Source organism: Triticum urartu, chromosome 2A (assembly GCF_056163025.1).
Source record: "Triticum urartu cultivar PI428250 chromosome 2A, HENAU_Tu73, whole genome shotgun sequence".
NCBI lineage: Eukaryota > Viridiplantae > Streptophyta > Magnoliopsida > Poales > Poaceae > Triticum > Triticum urartu.
Genome location: NC_141874.1, coordinates 408,774,847 through 408,782,726, shown reverse-complemented (window position 1 = coordinate 408,782,726; position 7,880 = coordinate 408,774,847).

The window sequence follows — 7,880 nt, the reverse complement described above, 5'->3', positions numbered from 1 at the left end:
GAAAGGGAAATGTTTTTAAACACATATTTCAGGGGTATATCCTTCCCAAGGACAAGCAGAGCATGATATCCATGACATGATATAACATAGAGAACCCTTTAGGTAAGAGAAGAGAAATTTCATGACATTACCCATAGAAAGGTGTTTGGATAATTGATAAGGAAAATTTAGCATTGTGCTTCAAATGTTTTTATTGAAAATGGGAGTACCACAGACATGCTTCGAGATAGCATTGACATGGTCTTCAAGCAAAGGTCAGACTTTTGATACTCAAAGGATTCATCAGGAACAACTTATTGAATAAGGCTTACAATTTCCTCATGGAAGAATGGTTAACCTTGCTAAAAAGGAAGAACTATAACAATAGGTCCATGTGCTAGGCATGACATCACCTTATCAGGGTCAAAAACTAATGTTATAACTCTTGGGAATATGTTCTAACCATCTTATCTGACCGAGATTCAGATCTGATTGGTGTCAGGATACCTCAGACTCAGGATGCCTGAGAAGAAAAGGTGCAACACAAATTGACGAGATGACATTGTAAGACTCTCGGGAAATGAACTATGGAAGCAAGTTCCAAATCACGAGTTCATCATTATACCAATGAGAGAATGAGGAGGTGGCTGATGAACTCAACGGCCATTCAACGAGATTTCCAAAAGCTGGATTTCCTCAATTATGTGAACAAGGAGATAACATTTGTCAGATCAAATGATATAATGAGGTATGTTTAGGAAAACATACTCGATTATACATTGGTTGACAGGTGCGCCCGGAAAAATATGGGCATAGGTAGCCTGATCAATTGTTAGAATGGTGATCCAATAACCGATAGGCTAAGAATGAACTGTCGATCATTAACTTCAAAGCAATAGGGTTGCTAGAAGTGCAGTATCCAAAAAACACCGTTCATTTGTTGGTATCCCGGTTAGAATCAACAAGGGTACCAAGAAAGAATGGTGATGGTGAGAAGTATCACTATACCAAGAATTCTTAAGAGGTGGAGCAATCCTCACAACATTCTTGATACAGAAGACAATAATACTACAAGGTAGAACATAACCTAAGATAGATAGCAAGGAAATCAAGGTACAACACAAAACATGAACAAGTTTGTGTTGGGGGAATGCAAGAATGTTGTCGATGATAACACAAATCATCGAGGGGCAAGGATGGTATTTCCCACCATGAATTCGATTGATATCCTGGAAGAGCTCAGAATGTTGATGATGATCACGGCACAATTGTCGAGAGATTTCATGAAGGTGTAATCGATCGGCGATGACATCAAGTCAAAGGAATGATGAAGCGAAAGGTTATTGGAACCACGGGTACGTCACAAACTCAGAATCAAGCTTGTTGTTCAAGGCGAAATGATATGACGAGGAAAGTCGACGTAAACTTAGCTCATCGTTGAAAATTGTGCTCCTAGAAGAAGGAACAGGTAGCACAGTTAAGAAGTTGCATGATAATGATATAGCCGACCAGGCTAGGAATGACTTGAAGGATTAATAAACTCATAAGAAACGAAGATTACTTAGAGTTATTGAATAGGAGTGCGGAATTGATTCACTTATCAGTGTCCTTGAGTGTCTAACAACTCAGAACCCCGAGAAAATTGGAATCAGTGAGAAATAATACCCGAAGAAGAACTAATAAGAAGTAATATTGTTATGTGATATTATTGAGATAACACAGGGTAATACTCGAAGGTAGATCATAATAGAGGTTGGACGGGTGCATTGATCTGTAGAGGACAAGTAGTTTAACTTGTCTGAGAAATTGAATCAAAGGGGAACAATATGGTCAGAACCACATTTGTAAATGATCAAACCGTAGATACAAGAAGAACTTATAACAAGGGGGTAACTATTTTACGAGAAGCTTCCATGATAAGATCTGCATCGTGTCCATGGGCATGAACGCAAAGTTCAAGGTCAGCTCCCACTTCTTCAATGTATAACCTTCCATTCACTTCTCGTCCTCAAAGAAGTTGTATGGTAGAAAATTATCTGGTAAAACACCAGAAGGGTATGACTTGTGAAAACCTTCGGGTTCATATGGTTTTAGGGAAGGTATAGGTTTAACCCATAGGGGCATCTTAGGAACATGTACCACAAGCTTCAAGAGTAAATATCACCAGCTCGAAAGCAGAGCATGGTTGGCCAAAACAGAGAATAGGATTTACCAATGGCATTATGTATCAAGGAAAGAACTCTATGTTTTGAGAATATGCAAAACGGTCGGATAATAATCCACCAAAGGATCTAGTGAAACACAAAGGATCTAATGTGAGTAACGGTACTCAACCAGAAGAAAAAGGAATGCAAGGAGATCGAATTATAGAAACAACTGACTAATTTAAAGATCAAATGCAAAGGAATTATGATTTCCAAATCAAAGGATCAAAAGCAACACACTGATTAAGGATGAATAAGTTGAATAGACTTAGGGGTACAATCGACGGCAAATTGATTGGTCGAGAACCAGCTCATGTTCATAATGACGTCTGAGCCGGAAGGATGAATTCTAGGAGTCGACTAAGGATTGCGAGCATTCGCAACATATTGAATCAACGGACTCAAAATGATAGTGACAAAAGATACCAATAAGAGTACTAGACTTATGGGATTAACCATAATGCAAGCAAGCAAGAATTTGAAGAGCAATAAGCTGCTAACGATTTTCGGTAGAGCGAATAGTATTTCGAAGGCCTTTGTGGAACACATGAACAACTGGGTATGAGAGGATACTCGGAAGTGCGAGGAATTATTCGTACTGGTATTCATGTGGCAAAGAACTACAAGGCACTAGGCACAAAGTATTTTCAAAACAATAGAGCGAATTTCAGGGTATCTTGTAATACCAAGAACAACTGGGAATAAAAGTAAGAACGATAGGTGTATGTATTTATCCATAAGGATTTATCGGTGGTAGCGAAATTGCAACGGCGGTGGCACATCGGTCTTGAGAAAACATTGAAGAGCATCTTCAGAATCTTCTGGTGAATCAAGCCATCGTCTGGAATGAAGGGGCTCTCCGGGAGGAAGTAGTTATGAGAACCTAGAGTCGGCATTAGTAAAATCATTTAACCCGAATAGAAGAGATATCAGAGTCCCAGAGTATAGGTCGAGGAATAAAAGATTCTAATACCACCAAATGGAGACGTGGGCCCGTAAGCCACACAACCATGTTAGTAAAAGTTTTGTAATGATTAGATTCAACTTCGGACAAGAAGTTGGAAGGGGGATTCCTACAGGCAGTCAACTTTGATACCAACTTGTGATGCCCCAGATTTGACTGTACACTAATCATACACGCAAATGTGTACGATCAAGATCAAAGACTCACGGGAAGATACCACAACACAACTCTAGACACAAATTAAAATAATACAAGCTTTATATTAAAAGACAGGGGCCTCGAGAGCTCGAATACATAAGCTCGAATACACAAGAGTCAGCAGAAGCAATAATATCTGAGTACAAACATAAGTTAAACAAGTTTGCCTTAAGACGGCTAGCAAAAATGTAGCAACGATCGAAAAGGCAAGGCCTCCCGTGTGGGACCTCCTAACTACTCCTCGAAGTTGAAATCCACGTAGAATCATCCTCGGGATCCTCTGGCTCCTGGACTCCATGACAAGATCGCAATAACCGGGAAAGGGAAAAAAAGAAGTAGCAAAGCAACCATGAGTACTCATCCAAAGTACTCGCAAGCAAGGATCTACACTACATATGCATCAGTATCAATGAAAAGGTAGTATCTGTGGACTGAACTGCAGAATGCCAGAATAAGAGGGGGATAGCTAGTCCTATCAAACACTACATTTCTTGCAACCTCCATCTTCAAGCATATAGAAGAGAGTAGCTGGTAAGTTCACCACTAACAACGTATAACATAATCCTACCCGACGATCCTCTCCTAGTCACCCTGTGAGAGAGCGATCACCGGGTTGTATCTGGAACTTATCTGGGTGTGTTTTAGTTAAGTATCCGGTTCTAGTTGTCATGAGGTCGGAATACAACTCTGGGTCGTCCTGTTACCTGGACACCGCTATTCAAATAGATCAATCTTCCCTGCAGGGGTGCACCACATTACTCGACACGCTCGATCCCTCTAGCTGGGCACACCTTCCTAGGTCATGCCCGGCCTCGGAATATCAACACGTCACAACGCTACCTAGGCCTAACAGAGAGGTCAGCATGCCGGTCTAAATCCTAAGCGCGCAGGGGTCTTGGGCCCATCGCCATTTGCACTCCTACACGTTGCGTGTGCGGCCGGTGAGCAGACCTAGCAACCTCCATTACAAAGGAAGTTGCGTTACGCGGTCCAACCCGGCGCGCGCCGCTTTGTCGCTGACGTCTAGGAGGCTTCGGTTAATTGCCGGTTGCCCATATTTTGTCCCATGTGGCGGTTAGTGCGCATAGGTCAATACCAACTCAGATCAAATACCCTATCTCGTTAAGCGTGTTATTTGAAGTAACCGTAGACGCCAACCAGGGTCTAGGCCCACCTGTCTCCTAGGTGGTCACAACCTGCGCTGTCGCTCCGCCACAAAGTAACACTCAAGGGTCGTTGGGAGCCCAGGCCCACCACTACCTGGATGGAACCACCTGTCCTTTCAGCCCCCACATCGAAATCACTTGCGGGTACTCTACGAGCCAACCTGACTTTAGTCACATCATGTATCCTGTAAAGTATGTATGTACGTATGTATATACCCGTGATCACGTCCCGAAGTGATCACGGCCCAGTAATATAGCATAGCAAATGGACAAGAATGTAGGTCCACTGATGGAATACTAGCATCCTATACTAAGCATTTAGGATTGCAGGTAAAGGTTATAATAGTAGCAACAATGACCGGCTATGAAACGGAATATGAGCTATCGAATCAACAACAGTAACAAGCCTAATGCAAGAATAAGAGAGAAGAGAGTGGGCGATATCTAGTTGATCAAGGGGGGTTTGCTTGCCTGGAAGCTCTGTTGCACAGGAAGAAGGGTCGTCGGTGACTTAGTCATACTCAGTGGCATCAGTGCCGGTCTCGGGGTCTACCGGAGAAGAAGAGGAGGAAGAAACAGTAAATAGGGAGCAAACAAAGCATCACAAAATATAACAAGGCAATACACGGTGCGAGGGGTGATCTAATGTAGGGATAGGTGATACCGGCGAAGGAGGAAAACATCTGAGAAAGTATTCCCAGTGTTTGGCATTTTCGGACAGTCGAACCGGAGGGGGAAGGTTGCATGTTCGCTATGCTTGGGACGTGTGGCAGATGAACAGACTGCGTATTCGGATTCGTCTCATCGTTCTGAGAAACTTTCATGTACAAAGTATTTTCATCTGATAAACGATTTATTTTATATTAATTATCAAAGTTTTAATTCATTTTTAGAATTTACATAGTTAAATTAATTAGAAAATGTAATTATGATGTCAGCAGCCAACAGTGCATTTGACTGGGTCAACCGATGTGTTGGGCCTATTTGTAATTGTCACAGTCTAACTAAACATGTTTAATTAGTTTAATTATGTGATTATGTTAATTAAACAGAGTTAATTAATTCCTTTTTATTCTTCTTCTTTTTACTGGGGCATGGGGCCCCAAGGTCAGTGGCTCAGGGGGAGCCCTAGCGGGGCAGAGCGGGCAACGGGCACGTGGGTGCCAGCCCGTTAGGGCGCTCGCCCAGGCCAGCCGTGGGGCGGAGCGCTGGTGGCCAAGTGCGCGGCCAGAGGCGGGGACCAGAACGACGAGCGGGAGGCACGGTGGCAGCGGGGGGGGGGGGGGGGGTGCGGCGGCGGCCGTGGCCTGTGCGGGCGCGAGGCCGCGACGAAGGTAGGGCGGAGCACGGTGTGGTGGCCAGGAGGTGAGCATGGCGCGGGGGTGCCGGAGCATGGCCAGAGGCGGGCGAGCGGAGGGCGACATGGTGCGGTGGCTGGCCGGGACGGCAGGAGGCACGAGCGAGGCGCACTGCCCAGACGCGGCGCGGGGAGGAGGGCGCGTCCCTGGGGCAGCAGCGAGCAGACGGGGGTGAGCGAGGGCGGTGCCCAGCAGGGAGCAATGGCTGGAGCGGTCGCGGCCGTGGGCGACGGTGAATGACGCAGCGGGTGGCGAGCGGCCGGGCAAGGTGGTCGTGAGCGGCGAGCAGCAACGCGGCTGCATGGGGAGGAGCACCAGCCGGAGCTCGCAGGCGGGGTTGCGCAGGAGGGGAGCGGGAGCGTGATGACCCACAAGTATAGGGGATCTATCGTAGTCCTTTCGATAAGTAAGAGTGTCGAACCCAACGAGGAGCAGAAGGAAATGACAAACGATTTTCAACAAGGTATTCTCTGCAAGTACTGAAATAAGTGGTAACAGATAGTTTTGTAATGATATAATTTGTAACGAGCAACAAGTAACAAAAGTAAATAAAGTGCAGCAAGATGGCCCAATCCTTTTTGTAGCAAAGGACAAGCCTGGACAAACTCTTATATAAGGAAAAGCGCTCCCGGGGACACATGGGAATATCTTCAAGCTAGTTTTCATCACGTTCATATGATTCGCGTTCGGTACTTTGATAATTTGATATGTGGGTGGACCGGTGCTTGGGTGCTTTTCTTACTTGAACAAGCATCCCACTTATGATTAACCTCTATTGCAAGCATCCGCAACTACAACAAAAGTATTAAGGCAAATCTAACCGTAGCATGAAACATATGCATCCAAATCAGCCCCTTACGAAGCAACGCATAAACTAGGGTTTAAGCTTCTGTCACTCTAGCAACCCATCATCTACTTATTACTTCCCAATGCCTTCCTCTAGGCCCAAATAATGGTGAAGTGTTATGTAGTCGACATTCACATAACACCACTAGAGGCTAGACAACATACATCTCATTAAAATATCGAACGAATACCAAATTCACATGACTACTAATAGCAAGACTTCTCCCTTGTCCTTAGGAACAAACGTAACTACTCACAAAGCATAAACATGTTCATAATCAGAGGGGTATTAATATGCATAAAGGATCTGAACATATGATCTTCCACCAATTAAACCAACTAGCATCAACTACAAGGAGTAATTAACACTACTAGCAACCTACTAGCACCAATCCCGGACTTGAAGACAAGAATCAGATACAAGAGATGAACTAGGGTTTTGAGATGAGATGGTTCTGATGAAGATGTTGATGGAGATTGCCCTCTCCCGATGAGAGGAGCGTTGGTGATGATGATGGCGATGATTTCCCCATTCGGGAGGGAAGTTTCCCCGGCAGAACAGCTCTGCCAGAGCTCTAGATTGGATCCGCCAAGGTTCTGCCTCGTGGCGGCGGAGTTTCGTCCCGAAAGGTTGCTTCTTATTTTTTCTCGACAAAAGGCTTCATATAGGAGAAGATGGTCATCGGAGAGCCACCAGGGGGCCCACGAGGCAGGGGGGCGCGCCCTAGGGGGGGGCGCCCCCACCCTCGTGAGAAGGGTGTGGGCCCCCTGGTCTTCATCTTTGGCGAGGATTTTTCATTATTTATTATAAGGTGTTCCGTGGAGTTTCAGGACTTTTGGAGTTGTGCAGAATAGGTCTCTAATATTTGCTCCTTTTCCAGCCCAGAATTCCAGCTGCCGGCATTCTCCCTCCTTATGTAAACCTTGTAAAATAAGAGAGAATAGCCATAAGTATTGTGACATAATGTGAAATAACAGCCCATAATGCAATAAATATTGATATAAAAGCATGATGCAAAATGGACGTATCAACTCCCCCAAGCTTAGACCTCGCTTGTCCTCAAGCGAAGAGCTGAAATCGAAAAATATGTCCACATGTTTAGAGATGAAGGTGTCGATAAAAATAAAATACGGACATGAGGGCATCATGATCATTCTTATAATA